Raw genomic sequence first — 16,561 nt, 5'->3', positions numbered from 1 at the left:
ACCTACCTGCACCTACTAATAAACCACCTTACAACATGCATTAAATAATATTAATAACATTCTATCAATTAAAAAAAAATAGAGTTCAAATACTTCGCATCCCAACCAACTATTCTAATATTCCAACAATCACAAAATAATTAAATTAATTATTGTAAAGTAAAAATATAACAATGCACCTTAGCTTTAAATATATTAACAGTATAAAATTGTAATACAAAACTTTATTTTCAAACACAGGTTTCAAGGATGTTATTGTTAGGAATTCGCAATTAAAAAACTGAAATGCACAGACAAAACCACAGGTTTCAGGAACATTAGAGTCATAAATTAGCATTTAAAAAAAACCTTAGATATTCACAGAAAAAACCAAAGGTTCCAGGGACGTTACAGTTAGGCTGACATTTCACCCATTGGAAGCCAGAGGAATTCAGCCATTATAGCTAACTATAACATGCTCCCCAACAATGCACTGGTTATGAGCTCACATATTAAGTCACTCATGACATGGTCAATGTCATCAGTGATGACATCGTCCAGTGATTTTCAAAAGTTTCTGAGTGTTAAATATATATACCAAGGTGTATTAGTGAATCAGTGGTTGTAAAGGTGACTGTATGGATGACTCCGTGGTGCGTGACTGTCTGATAAGTGAGTGATTAGGTGTCTCAGTGAATGTAGGGGTGAGAGACTGGTTGTGTGAATGTGTGTGTCTGTCTGTCAGTTAATGTCTAAGTGTTATGTTATGTTATGTTAATAACAATTTCTTGAGCGCGCGTACACCCTTGGGTTTCTTGGCGCTATAGAATCAAGACAGCCAACACACTTCTTAAGCGTAAGCCTGTTGGAACAACCACGTTTTTAAGGACTTTCGAAATGCCAATAAGTTATTGCTCTGTCTGATAAAGAGTGGAAGAGCATTCCAGAAGTAGGCAGCCAGATGGTAAAAACAGCTACCACCCTGGCGTTTTTTCTTGAATGAAGAGACATTTGCAAGAATTATATGTTTGGAACGTAGGTTGCGCGAAGGTGTGTAGTTAGTAATGGATTGCCTAATAAATATAGGGCCATTGTCATGGAGCGCCCTGAAAGTGACGCACCCTGTTTTAAAAGCAATTCGCTGGGCCACTGGCAACCAGTGGAGTTTTTCCAACCCAGATCTAATTGATTGCCACTTCGGTTGCTTCCATATCAGCCTTGCCGCCTGGTTTTGAATCATCTGGAGGCGTTTTAATAGGCCAATCGGAAGACCCAAGTAGAGGCTGTTCGAGAAATCCAGCCGAGAGAGAACAAGGGCAATCATAACTTGAATGAGTGTGGGATGTGTTAGTAGGTGGGCAATTTTCCTGATCTTCCTAAGCTGAAAGAAACTAGAGGAAACCACCATTCCCACCTGTCCTTTAAGGGATAAATCCTCATTTAACGTAATCCCTAAGCTTTTGACCGATTGGGTCTTTATAGGAGGGGTTCCCATATCAGTTGGCCAACACAGTCGCCCCCAGCTCAGTCCACTTTCCCCAGGCAAGATCAGTTCTGTCTTGCCTGGGTTAAGTTTAAGATGGTTTGATGTCATCCAGTTTTGTATATGTGACATTATGGCTGAGCATTCGGCGGCTGAATTCGGGGAATTTAAGGGAATGATTAGCTGAAGATCATCAGCATAGTTGTATATGGTTAGTTTGTAACTTTTTAAAGAATAAATCAGAGGGCGAAGATAAAGGTTAAATAATAAAGGGGAGAGTGACGAACCTTGGGGAACACCACAAGTAGATGACATCTTGGGGGCTGTAAAAGATCCTAGTCGCACTGACTGTGTGCGATTTGTGATAAAAGAGGCAATCCAATTCAGAGCGGGACCCCTGAGGCCGGCCTGCTCGACACGGTTGATCAGGATGTTATAGTCAACCGTGTCGAACGCGGCCGACAAATCAAGGAGCACCAAGGCCTGATGGATGCCTTTATCGGCATTAGATCTTAGCGTGTCTTGCACAGCTAGAATGACAGTTTCCGTTGAGTGAGATGGACGGAATCCCGCTTGATTTGGTTCTAAGTATTCAGAACTTTCAATAAAATTGGATAGACATCTGGATACATGTGCCTCCAGAAGTTTGGAAAAAAAAGGAAGGAGGGAGATAGGTCTATAGTTGGCTAAAATTAAGGGGTCGGCTCCTGGCTTTTTCAGTAGTGGAATCACAGTGGCATTTTTTAACCCATCAGGGACCTTGCCCTGATCGAGTGATTCATGTAAAAGAGGAAGAATTCCCGATGGAATAGCTAGGCACACCTCCTTTAGAATATGAGGGGGGCAACTGTCGAAAGGCGACCCCGATTTGACTCGCGAAAGAAGTTCTGAAAGGGTCTTCTCATCGATAGGAGGCAGAGTGTCTAGAGTGACTGGGTTAAAACAAGTGTCTTCAATGGGATCCACATCCGGGAGACTTTGAATGTTCTTTTTTATAATGGTGATTTTCTCTATGAAGAAATTATTTAGAGAGTCACAGAGCTCCTGCGAGGTCGACAAAGGAAGTGCAGTTCTTTCGCTATTACACAAGTCATTTACTATGTTAAAAGTGTCTTTAGTTTTGTTTTGGGAATTTAGAATTTTACCAGAAAAGTAATTGATTTTGCTTTGTAGAATAAGCCTCAAATACTGTCTGCGAGCCACGGTATATTCCTCCTTGTCTTGGGGCTTATATTTTGCTCTCCATTTTCTCTCTTTTTGACGTACCTCGAGTTTTAGATTCTTAAGATCCGAGGTGAACCACTTGTGTGCGTTTCTAGTGCGTGCACGTGTGAATCTTGTTAAGGGCGCATGAAGGTCAGTGGCCTTTAAGAGCCAGTGAGAAATCTCCTCTTCCATAAGGTTTACCGCCTTCTTGGATACTGGTGCCGTAGATGCCAGTGTTTTAATGAAGGCAGGTATATTCGTGGCTTTCCATTTCCTAGTTTCACCGCCCGCCAGAGGTGGGATTTTAATATACCCGCCAATCGTTAGTGCAAACTGGATAAGAAAGTGGTCAGACCAAATGCAGGGCATTATGGATGTTAATGTACAGGATAGGTTGTGCGACCAGATTTGGTCTAACGTGTGACCTTTCTCATGCGCAGCCACATGTATATGCTGAGTTAGGTTGATATTAGAAAGTAGTTCTGAGACTTCCAGCGCCGGAGGGTCACTAGTAGTATTATCAAACCAAAAATTTAGGTCCCCGACCAGGAGTATTTTTGGGTATTTAGTTACAAGATGTGCAATCTGTTCTGCCAACGCCATAGGGAAAGTAGTCATAGTTTGAGGAGGTCGATATAGCAATACGAATAACAGCGCCCCACCAGTTGTATCCATTTTCATTACAATGTTCTCTGTGTCACTCAGAGTAAGAGAGGGCAGTTGTATGACATTATGCTCTTTGCGAATAATAGCTGCCACTCCCCCACCTTTTTTACCCACCGGACAATTCTCAGCTATGATGTAATAATCAGATGGAAGTGCTGCGAGAATGTCCGGTAGTGAGTCGTGAGAAAGCCAGGTCTCTGTGACCAGAAGAATGTCCGGTTTATCAGTGGAGAGTAATAAAAAGATGTCGGTTTGGTGCTTGACCATGGAACTGGTATTTATATATTTGCAACGTAGCTTTGTTTGGGAGACAGTAGCCAATGGGGTATTGCGAGGTGTGGCATTTGGGTAGGCTACCGTGTCCTGGGAGATACCATACATGGCCGTACGTCTCCGGATATGAGGGGCAATGGGAGGGCAAAGGTGGGGTGAAGGTCTAAGTGTGATAAGCTCTTCTGCTAAGTAGGTGTACTTTTGGGCATAGCCCGTGGCCCCTGGTACCGTTCGGACGCGGACGGGCGCAGACGGGCTTGCCTTAGGCGCGCCTTCGGCGGGCCATCGGCACGCCCGCTGCGCTCGTCCGCTGTGCGTGTGGGTGTTAGTGGGTACATGAATGACTATATGGGTGATTTATTGGTTGTTTGACTTTGTCTGTAGTTGCCTGGGTGTCTGTGTTTGTGGGTGAGGAGGTGTACAACTACTATATGGATCAGTAAGTGGGTGAGTCAGTGGCTGTACGGGATACTGTTGTGTGTGTGAAAAGTTGTATGGGTGAGCGAGTGTCTGTATGGCTGTGTCTGTGATTGAGTGCATGTGTCAGTATGGGTGAGTTACCGAGTATATGAAAGGCAGTATACATGAGCGATGGGGTATATAAGTGACCGTTTGCATGAGTAAGTGAATATAAGAGTGCATGCTTCTGTCAGTGAATGCATGGCTGAGTGAGTATGTGTTAATATGTGTATGAGTAAGTACGTAGGTAGGTGTGTAACTGTTTAGGTGAGTAAGTGGCTATATGTTTGACTGTATGGGTGAGTATCTAGGTGAGTAGGTTTAAGGGTGACTCACTCAGTGTGCCTGCATCTATGCAGGTATGAGTTGTGGACAAAGAGGGCATTGCCTACAAAGACCTCTGGGGCACCCCTCCCAAGCGCCACACAGCTGGATTGCAGAGAGGTGGTCCAAGGCCACGCCCATTTTTACATCACTCTGCAAATGCTGCTCCTGGCACACTGCGGCTCGGGGATAAAGTCCACTTGTGTCCTGAGGTTCTTAGGACACAAGAGGACCTCATCTCACCGCCAGCAGTGGGCCAGGAGGCGAGTTTGCAGAGCGGTGTAAAAAGGGGTGTGGCCTCAGATCACCTCTCTGCTGTGTGTCACATACTAGAGGTACTTGGTGGGCTAGTTGGCCCCCAGGGACCCCTTAGTGTTCAAGGGGACTTAATTCCCCAAATTAGAAGGCACCATGGTGTGCGTTTGCAGAGTGCTGCAGAAAGTGGGCGGGGCCTCCGGCAAGTTGTCGGTTTCTTTTTTTATTTCTGTTATTTTCTGGGAGGGGGGCTGCCTGGCCCCCCTTCCCTGAGCCACTTTTGGCCCCGGGGACCCCATCCCCCAGGGCCTGCCAGCCTTGCGCTTTTTAAAAATAAATTGGGGAGGGGGACGCGTCTATATATGTCTAGGCGCTAATGGGGGAGCAGACAAGAGAAGCACACCAAAGGCCATAGGTCAACTAGATGGAGATGTGAGGGCTCGAGAAAAAAAAACAGAAAGCATGCCACAAGCCTTGGAATCAACACAAATGCTTCTACATCCAGCAGTAAGGTATAAGTGTCCACAAGCTTTTCCCAGATTCCAGCAGCTCAGCCTAGTGGACTAGAGTCAAGAAGTGATAATATAAAACCACTAAAGTATGTCCTGGCAGAGTAGATCCACATAAGCCCCTGAGCCAAGGAGACCTGTCCTAAAATCTCCCAACTTCTGCAAGAAGTACCCTCACCAGAGTCCTTAAGTTGACGAGTAGGCCATAACCTGTGCCACTGCAGCATTGCGACTAACTAGAAAGACTACCACCGGCTCCACACCTTCAGTACACTAGCTAAAGCGAGGAAAAGGAAAGGTTGAAGTGCAAGAAACCCAGTTTGTGCAGCTGGCCAGAAACATCCAATAACAGTAATCTCCCACCAGGCAGACTGGGATGACAGTAATCTGTCACCAGAAGGAGACACAGTCAGAAAAGGAAGCTGGAGGTGTCCGGTGCCCTTCTAGGGAGATGGAAAAGGAGGTAATGTGGTCCAAAAAGGTATTACTAAGTTATCACTGTGCGCAAATCTTGGGCACACCATGTAACGTGCCCGCAGATGGTAACAATTGCATTTCACTTTAAGCTCTTCCAAAGCCTTAGAAAGTAAACTCCTATTAATATATTTGTAAAAACAAAGATATGAGTACGTTTTTGAGAGAAATATCTAACACACTTTGTCAGTACCATTAAATTAAACTATAAAAACAATGAAAGTAATGCAGTAATGGAGAAAGCCGGCTGATTCTTACATGCCAGCGACAGATATGTTTATATTACCTAGTTACTTTATACAGTGCCCTCTAATAATCCCTACAAGCACAAGATATCCATGCCGTGAATATGACAAATCCACGAAATAATCTGTCCACACAGTTTTTTTTAACACGAATAGGAGTCGCCAAGGTAAGCTACCTCTTTAATGCATAAGTCAGTTGAAAGGGATTTGGTCGGAATACTTTGTTTATTCACTCTGGTCTGGAATGCAGGGATTCAATTAACCAATCCTGACTGATAGACAAACATCTGGCTAAATGAAGGTCAACTACTAGTCGCCCTTAGATCAGGGTGCATATAAACGAGTGAACACATGGCAAAGTAAAGAGAATCCCTTGAATCCATGAAAAAGGAAATCGAAGAACAGCGCAAGCTGAAAATGAATGCTGTTAATTTGAACAGAGCAATATGTTCATAGCCAGCCCGGACCGCTCGAAAAGTTCATTCTGCAGTTGAATTGCACTTGTAACTGAAACCTACTTGTCTGCCGGAGAGGGAGCTCTTGTATAATGTTCAGAGAAGGTTATTGATGTGCCTATTTTAAAATTCAGGGCCTCGGGAGAATTTCAGGCAGCATTGGGACTTTCATTTTAATTGACAATTGATCCCCTGTCCTGAGCACTTTTAATAGAAAATTGACCATTATCATAGCAAGAAAAAAAATCCCACTGTGGGTTGGAAATGTGGCCCCCTTTCTCACAGCACACAATAAACATGATCAATTTTCAACTCATTACTCACACACAGTACATGGCTGAATTGAATTACAAGTAAATTCGACTACTTTGAAGCATATATTTTTTCTCCGTCGGTAAAATCAAAGAATACTGCAACTAGTAGAACACATACATACAAACATACACACATACATACAAAAACACACAAAAAAAAGCACATGTTATAGAGTGTCACTTCTGAATCACAACTATCCTGTGCATGGTCAGTGTTTGAAATTTGATATTTTTCAAGATAGAGAAATCTTCCTTGTTTAAAAGATCATGTTCTGTTTCCATGTTGGCACATCATGTGCAATGCATACATGTATAATACAAAGTAAAATTGCTGAGAAACAAAAGTAGTAAGTGGAGGTAGGAGCAATACAGCCAACCGTAGGCACACTTTGCAGTAAAATAAACACAAAGCCCACCTACTACTGCATTTCATACTGGCACAATGCAAAATAACCAAATATATTTTGTGTAGATTATGGTCAACTTTCAGTAAGCCGAATGTTCTGGTTTCCTTGAGCTAAAAAATGCAAGCAGCATTTGGTCATGCCTGTATTTGCTTATCATAGCTCATTGAAGTGAGACCTATTTACTTTGGTACTAGTGGTGCAAATGCTGCTGGTGATAGTGAAGGTGCAGGTGGTAATAGAAAGGTGGAGTAGTAACAGTGGTAGTAGAAGTTGTGGTACTAGAGATAGTGGAGGAAATAATTGTGGTATTAATAGTGATGATGGCTGCAGTGATTGTGGTGTGGTATGGTGATAGTGGAAATTAAGAAATATTAGGCAGCACCGCCTTACAACCAGACTGTGAAAAATGCATTCATAGTCTGGCAAAGCAACACCAAAGCATCAGTAGGTTTATGAAATCAAAATCAATTGCTTTCTGTAATCAATGCATATATAAGACATATAATGTAATATGTAATTACTGTGTGCATTCTTCAGATGTAAAATAGTCATGCATGTATTCCAATGCAAGAATTCCATGGGATGCAAAATGATACACCAAATAGCTAATAGCATGAACCGAGAGAGTAATCCTCCTCTGCGCTGAACCAACACCTACTTTATATATATTTGAAATATTTGATAATAGCAGCCGTGGCCCGTCCAGGTAAGAGTGGTGGGGCGGGAATACAGGGAGTCGATAAAAAGTAAGAAAGTCACTTACCTTGCGCTCACCGCATTGCAGAGTCAGTGATGCCACGACCGCAAGGTAAGGGTTTTTCTTCTATTCTCCCTCGTCGTCACATATCGACTCCCCCCGCCCCCGCCCCACCGCTCTTACCTGCACGGGCCGCAACTGGATAATAGTACACATTTCGGACAGTTATGCTGTCAAGACAGAACTAACATTTTTAAGTTTTAAAAAGTTTTTATTAGGGGTTAAGAAAAAACAATTAGAAAAATGCATTATAGTCGATTATAAGAATACAATTTAACATAGAGCAAATTAAATATGCAAAATTGAGGGAGAGTATATATTTGGTACACTGTGAGGATAAATAGAAAGGTACATGAACATTGTATATATATATATATATATATATATATATATATATATATATATATATATATATTACCTACTGGCGGTCGCCAGTAGGTATATATAGTTAGGATTTTTTCTCTATGGGATTTTTGAAAATTCTATGTCTAATAACTTTGGCGTTTGTGGACAGAATTGGCTGAAATTTTCAGGAAAATGGAACATTTTGTTTCTGAGCAGCCACTGAAAATTTGGGGGGGGTTCGTCAAGGAGGGGCCGAGAAAAAAGGGGGGTCCCAAAACGCGTTTTTCCCATGTTAATTTCCATAGGGCGGTTGGCCTCACTTTTAGCCCGAACGGCTGAATGGATTTGCACGAAACTTGGCAAAATTGTAGGGACTGTTAGCCCGATGTGCCTTTGCTAGGTCTCAATATATGTGCTCCAGTGGATTTTGAGAAATTAACGTTCAAAAAAAGATATATATCTGTAACAGCGCTCCGGGTAGCGCTCCGGTTCGCGTACTTGACGCGTAACGGAACTTCGCGAAGCGAAGCTGATTGGCTCTCCGGTGTCTGTCAACATTCTAAACAGTCCGGAGCGGCCGCCATCTTGTCTCTCGGTAGGATCGAGAGACAAGAGGAGGCCAAAACAAAGGGGGAAATGACCATAAGGGGGCATAGTAGATCCTCCCTGACCCCCTAGGTTTGATGTGGAGGCTTTAAAAGGGCCCCGCGGGGCAAAAAAAATAAAAATAATAAAATAGTTTTTTTTCGTGGGGTGCGCCCGGTACGCGTAACGGAAAGCGGACTGGGGAGCGTACTACAAGGAAACAAGAATGATTGACTTTTTGGCTCTCCGGTGTCTGTCAACATTCTAAACAGTCCGGAGCGGCCGCCATCTTGTCTCTCTGTAGGATCGAGAGACAAGAGGAGGCCAAAACAAAGGGGGAAACGACCATAAGGGGGCATAGTAGATCCTCCCTGACCCCCTAGGTTTGATGTGGAGGCATTAAAAGGGCCCCGCGGGGCAAAAAAAAAACAAAAAACGTTTTTTTTCGTGGGGTGCGCCCGGTACGCGTAACGGAAAGCGGACTGGGGAGCGTACTACAAGGAAACAAGAATGATTGACTTTTAACTTATTGTATGTTTATAGACTTTTTTTTTTTTCTGATGAGTGACGTCTCGGCCTATCTCCACGGGATGCAGTCCCTACCATAACGGCGTTTAAGCCCAGGGGGACCGGTAGTGTGGGAGAGATAACGTCTGTTAACGTTCGATTCGAAGGAAATCAGGAAGTGTTGAAAAACATTGTCTGCGCCATCTTGCCTTTTTTCAAATGCCACACTTTTGTCGTGCACGGCAGCCATTTTAGATGCCTTGACCAGACCCACTCTCTGCACGCTGTCGATCCTTAGCATGGCTCCCCACCCTCGCAAGCATCTCCCCCAGGCACTGGTCACCCCCGCTCTCTGTCTTATGCATGGGCAATAAACCTCCCCCCATCTGCGCTGCTCTTCCTTGAGAATCACACCCTGTGCCCGCCCGACACCTCCCTTTCGCCCTATTCACTACCGCACCCTCTGACACTCCTCTTCCTCTGTGTCCGATTGTCCAGGCCGGTCCCAGGCTATCACCTAGCCTTGCAGATGTAGTTTATGGCCCCAGCTGTAAAGAATCACCCCTCTTCAAAGGAGTTACAGTAGATCAAGGCCCCCACCCGATGAGATCCGTCACACCACACGCGTTCCTACTATGTGAAAACCATCCTGTATTGTGATTGGGGAGGGGACCGAGCCTGAAGCGGAAGATTCCAGGGATGCCTCTTTGTACATCAAAGTTTTTACAATTATGTGTCACATTAAAAATATATAGCACTCCAACAAAGTAGTAGGATTATAAAACTTTAATAACTTATAAATATATACAACGCAACAAAAACAGTAAATACATTTAAACATTTTTTTGAAAAAAGAAGCAACAATGGTCAGTAGCTGTGTTTTGTGCGAATAGTCCCAAGGCAGCACAACGTGCTGAGTTCTGGACGGCACCCAGGTGATGTTACCTGGGTGCCGCACTGGTTTTTGGTATCCTACAATGCAGCTCCGAAAAATGGCGTGGGGCGTCCCGGGGGGTGCGGGGGGAGGCCTCGTCAGTAGCGGTCTGTTATGCGAATAGTCCCAAGGCAGCAGAACGCGCTGAGATGTGGATGGCACCCAGGTGATGTCCAGTAAGTTGCCGCACTGTTTTTGGTATCCTACAATGCTGCTCCAAATAACGGCGTGGGGTGCCCCGGGGGGGGGTGAGGCGGCGTGAACGGGCCTCCCCAGGTGGAGGCTCGTCTGCTGTAGTGGGGCGCCCCTTTACCGTTTCAGTTGCCATTCCGCCCGCTTTTGGTACACTGTGCCAAAATCCGCCATTCAGCTGAGTTGCGCCCACTCTTGCGGTGCAGCGATAGGCGGCTGCCACAGGACTCTCAAAATGGCGGCAGGCTCTTTCCTTTTTGGGCGTGGTCCACTGAAATGGCCCTGGGACACCTTGGAACTCGGACGCTTGTCTGCTAGGTCTTGGACCCCATTCTCGAAAGCGTCCCCTCAGCCTTGAAGATTCTACAAAAGTCTTGGGGGCCCCTGACTCCTGCAGGCTTCCGGTGGGGAGCGGCTGCCATGATTGCTCGCGGAATGACCACGACGGAGCCACGAGATGGTGGTGCTTTCATGCTGACGCCAGCTTCAGTCTGAAACATCCAGAAACAAGGTGGGGCTTTCATCGTTTGGGAAAAAAAAATGTTTTAATCCAATGAAAAGTGTTATTTTTAGGTCATATGATCAAGCCTTCCATCATTAGGAAACCAAAAGTAAAATGAACCAATGAAAAGTTTTATAAACAAGTCACATGACCTGTTATGCGGCATAGGGCTATAAAAAGCGTAGAAAATCCGTTGGCACGTGAGGCGGCGTCAGTAGCGGACCGATGTGCGAATAGGCCGAAGGCAGCACAACGCGCCAAGATCCGGATGGCACCGAGGTGGTGTCCAGCAAGTTGCTGCACTGGTGTGGCCATCCTACAATGCTGCGCCAAAAGTCGGCGTGGGGCGCCCCGTTGGCCTGTGAGTTCGCGTCAGTCAGTGGGGGCTGTTTGAGGATCTGACTGCATTGGAAAGCAATGTGATGCTGTGCGTCGCCCCCAAGATGGAGGTTCCTCGGCTGCAGTGGGGCGCCCCTTGGTGTTTCACTCGCTATGCAGCTGAGTTGCGTGCGCACTTGCGGCGAATAGGCCGAAGGCAGCACAACGCGCCGAGATCTGGATGGCACCGAGGTGGTGTCCAGCAAGTTGCCGCACTGGTGTGGCCATCCTACAATGCTGCGCCGAAAGTCGGCGTGGGGTGCCCCGTTGGCCTGTGAGGTGGCGTCAGTAGCGGACCGATGTGTGAATAGGCCGGAACCAGCACAAGGCGCCAAGATCCGGATGGCACCGAGGTGGTGTCATAGTTGAGAGTTCTGAGCAGCGCTTGTAACACTGTCTGAAGCTTATTTGCACCTGCTGCAGCTTCACTATTGCCCTGGTGTGGCCTAAGATCGCCCATGACATAGGCGGCCGCCTCCCGGGGTCCGGCGGAACGTTTTTCCTTTTCCTTTGTGCATCTTGTCCCACAATCCGTTTGACCTGAAGACACAACCAGGTCCCTGAATGTGTGCAGGGGGACGCTATTGATTGAATCAAAATGGCGGCTTCACACAAAGCTGACTCAAGCGTTGCTGCTGATGCTATACAGACAAAAACTGGTTTTCAGTTTGTACATTCTTCAGGATTTTTCCATCCAAGGCTGGTTGAGAGTTTGTAGAACAATGGCTTCAGATTTTCAACATACTACTCTTCAACATTCTTCCTAAATGTAACAATGTGAGAGTCACTAGGAGAACGGTGTAGTGAGGGCCACAAACGGCTGTTTATCTTTCCTTTCAAAATGCTGCCAACAATATTTTCGGAATGGAAGACACCACAAGGCGCTGAGATTCGGTTGGCACCGAGGTGGTGTCCAGCAAGCTGCCGCACTGGTGTGGCCATCCTTCAATGCTGCGCCGAAAGTCGGCGTGGGGTGCCCGAAGGGGGGGGGAGGCGGCGCAAACGAGCCTCTCCCGCTTCTCCATGTGGAGGCACTTCATCTGCAGTGGAGCGCCGTCTAGCTGAGTTTCGCCCGCTCTTGCTGCTACAGCGACAGGCGGCTGCAACAGGACTCTCAAAATGGCGGCCTGTTCTTTGGATTTGGGCCTGGTCCACTAAAATGGCCCTGGGACACCTTAGAACTCGGACGCTCAAATTTTTTTTCCTTTCCTCTACATGCAAAAAAGGTAAATGCCCGGTACGTTACCTGCCTCATCTGCCACGATGTACTCTCCAGAAGAACCGAAAAAAATATAGTTATGGTAATTATACCATGCATCGTCATATGGAGAGGTGGCACCGATTAATTATAGTGCTGCACAAAAGAGAGATTTGGAGGACAACCCCCGACCTGCCAGTACATTCACCAAAGAAGTGGCAATGACAGCATGAGAGGCAAGGGAAACGGTCCCAAATATTTAGAAGAACTTTGGAAAGATTAAAATGACATGTTTAGATTGTGGCAAATTAATTTCATGTAGACAGATGAGTGTTACTCTAATAAATACAGCATATGAACATCATCATAGTCCATGGTTGGTAGAGACATTTTGACTATATCCTGGACCTGCCCGTCCTCGCCCAAAATGGCGCCGGAATAAATGGGACTCGTAACTCCTTGTTGTGTACTGGTTGCAGAACCTTGAAATCACGAGATACGTATGCAGTTTTGAAGCACATGGCGGGCGGGGACGAGAATTGATTGAATATTTCGACATCCCTATTGATATTAAGTTCTGATGTGTTATTGATTACTGTACTATTGAAAGTTCGAATTAACGTCACCCATGGTACTTGCCCGCAAATGTATATCTAGATAATTTTATTGTAACTGGCCCTGTCGTATTTTAATTATAAAATGTACGTCCACCGATTCCGCAACTGTTAGACACCTTAGTTCTTGCAACCTAATGGCCCGCCCGTTACGTTCCTCTACAGTGTAAATGTCTCCTCATCATATACGATTACAGTTTGCTCCGTGGCCGGCCCACGTGGTTATAGGCCCGTATTTGTATACTGACATTTTCACAATAAAGGTTTTTAAAAGAAAACATGGTAGTAGTATTTACATTGGTAAAGTTTTTAATAATAGTCACTGTTTTCGAATCAGTAAAAGGCAAGTGAAATAAAGCAGTCCAATTACATGAAGGGTAAAAGGTATAATACGCAGGAACGCAGTAAAGATAAATGGTCAAGGGCTGTTGTGTTTTCTACTCCTGCAACATAAAGTGATCGATAAGAATCTGATATTCAGGCGTATCGGCGACTAAGACAGCAGGCCGAGCCTCTTTTGCTCAACGGCTCCGTCATGGGACGAAGAAACGCCCTTTTTCTCGAAAAAGGAATATATTTTACTTGCAGGACAGTTGTAAATTTTCCGGGAAAGTACATTAGCTTGGAACATTATAACATATATGTATTGGATCTTTATCCTCCTCCCTTCCCTCACTCGATCAGGATATAGAAGAAACAGAAGAAGCCTTTTCTGAGTGGCTACTTCAGGCAGCTGATGCTCATGCTCCCTGTACCAACTTCTCACGCTCTCGCCCCAACGACGCTCATAGGTGGTTTACACCCCATTTGAAAACCCTCAAACTCAAGGTTCGCCAAATGGAGCGAAAGTGGCGAACAGCCTATTCAGGACAAGACAGAGCCAACTACTGTAAGGTTCGCAAGGACTACCAAAAGCTTATTCTGAAATATAAAACAGATTATTTTTCGGAAAAAATTCTTAAGGCTCAAAATAAATCAAGAGAATTGTTTAATATTGTGGAAAATCTCAGCACCAGTGATAGAACCTCTCTCCCGATGGTCCCTACCCAGGAGCTCTGCAACTCACTTAATTCTTTTTTCTTTGACAAAATCTGTACCATTAAACAAAGTATCCCTACCACTCAGCCCCCTCTTCTTTTTGCAGACACTTTTTATAATTTAGTCACCCTGGACTCCTATCCCCTTCTGGAAAATGTTAATCTCTTCAAACTCCTTACAAAAGTCAAATCTGGTTCCCCCGATGACATCTGCCCCCCCCACATCCTGAAAGAAGTGGGCACCAGCTTCCCCGGGCGCTTACTTTCCATGTTGAATGGATCACTTATACAGGGCAAAGTCCCAAACAACTTTAAAAAAAGCCCTCCTCATCCCCCTCATAAAAAAGGCAGGAGCCAACCCGCTAGATCCGCTCAACTACAGACCTATATCGTTGCTGCCATACTGTGCCAAACTTTTGGAGTCCCATGTCTGTGACAGCATTTCCACCTTTCTGGAAAAGTCAGAGTATCTGGCACCTAATCAGGCTGGCTTCCGCCCTTGCCATTCTACCGAGGCGGTCATTCTCTCGGTGCAGAACACTCTGAGGTGGAACGCGGATGCAGGGATCCATCAGGCTCTGGTGCTACTGGACCTCTCTGCTGCGTTCGACACGGTCGACCACACCATCTTGGTTGACCGTGTCGAGCAGGCAGGTCTTAGGGGCCCTGCGCTGAGCTGGATCCGCTCATTCATCACTGGCCGAACACAATCGGTCAGACTGGGCTCTTTCTCGGCTCCTACTATACCCACTACCTGCGGGGTACCACAGGGCTCCTCGTTATCTCCCCTGCTTTTTAATTTGTACCTACGCCCCCTTCTGTACTCCCTTCGGAATGCAAAGGCAACCATTTTCAACTACGCTGATGATTTGCAGCTCATCTTTCCCCTGAACACCAAGGACTCGGTGGTAGAATTTCAAAGAACTATGTCCCACATTCTGAGTTGGATGAGCTGCAATCATCTGAAACTCAACCCAGGCAAGACCGAATTGGTCTTGCCTGGACAGAGTACACTTAGTTGGAATCCCAGCTTTTGGCCCTCCAGCATGGGCGCTCCTCCATCTAAGTCACCCTCGGTTAAGAGCCTAGGTATCTTCATTTGTGAGGATCTCTCGTTAAAAAAACAGGTTGGAGCAGTCGTATCCTCCAGTTTTTTTCAGTTGAAGAAAATAAAAAAAATCGCCCGTTTCTTCTCTTCAGCAGCCCTCACACAGATTGTCATCTCCTTGGTTCTGTCCAGACTGGACTTTTCTAACAGCCTCTACCTTGGGCTCCAAACTGGAGAGCTCAAACGCCTCCAGCTGGTTCAGAACCAAGCAGCCAGGCTCCTTCTGAACATACCTAGGAGGCATTCAGTCAGACTTGGCCTGAAGCAGCTACACTGGTTGCCGGTTAAGCAACGCGTTGCCTTCAAAGCCGGGTGCATTTTATTTAGGTCTCTAAATGACACTGGCCCGTTATTCATTAGAGACTTATTTAAAAGATACAGTCCCTCCCTTCATCTCCGGTCCACCTATAAATCACTCTTGTCTGTACCTCCGTACAAAAGGAAGCGTCTCGGAGGCAGCTGCTTTGACCACCTTGCTGCTGTCCTCTGGAACTCTCTTCCCCTTCACCTAAAGCTGAGCGATAGCATCCTCAGCTTTAGACATTCGCTGAAAACCTGGCTCTTCTCTCAAGCACACTACTGAGCTGCTCCAGCTCTACTAACTGACGGTCGCGCCTGGTTCCTTTCTATAGCGCCATGAAGCCTCCGGGCGTACGAGCGCTCAATAAATGCTGACTAACATTAACATTAACATTAACAAGAAAAAATAATGTTCGAAAGTAATAAAAAGTGTAATTTTTAGGTCATATGACCAAGCCTTTCATCATTAGAATAAGAAAAGTAAAATGAACCAATGAAAAGTTTTATTAACAAGTCACATGACCTGTTATGCTTACGTTACGCGCTGCGCGCCACGCCCCGGATCGCTTCCGGGAAGCTGCGCTTCGCGCACCGGAGCACTTCCAGATGCGCTAACGCGGCGCGTCATATGACGCATTACGCGACAACGCAGGTCCAGAATATAGTCAAAATATCTCCACCAATCAGCGGTCGGAACACAACCCCTTTCAGCAGGCTAAATAGTTCTGTTAAATGACAACAGAAGGGACAGGCAACAAGAACCATCAGTCAAAGAGGGGAGGGCAAGTTCTTCTCTACCGGGTCACGTTGGGGCGCTACCGGAACTGATCGAATTGGTAGTCTACAGTGTTTCTGGATGTTTCAGACTGAAGCTGGCGTCAGCATGAGAGCACCACCATCTCGTAGCTGCGTTGTGGCCATTCCACGAGCAATCATGGCAGCCGCTCCCCACCAGAAGCCTGCGGGAGTCGGGGGCCCCCAAGACTTTTGTAGAATCTTCAAGGCTGAGGGGACGCTTTCGAGAATGGAGCCCAAGCCCTAGCAGACAAGCGTCC

The sequence above is a fragment of the Lissotriton helveticus genome, chromosome 8 (assembly GCF_964261635.1).
Source record: "Lissotriton helveticus chromosome 8, aLisHel1.1, whole genome shotgun sequence".
Lineage (NCBI taxonomy): Eukaryota > Metazoa > Chordata > Amphibia > Caudata > Salamandridae > Lissotriton > Lissotriton helveticus.
This window is presented reverse-complemented; position numbering follows the sequence as displayed.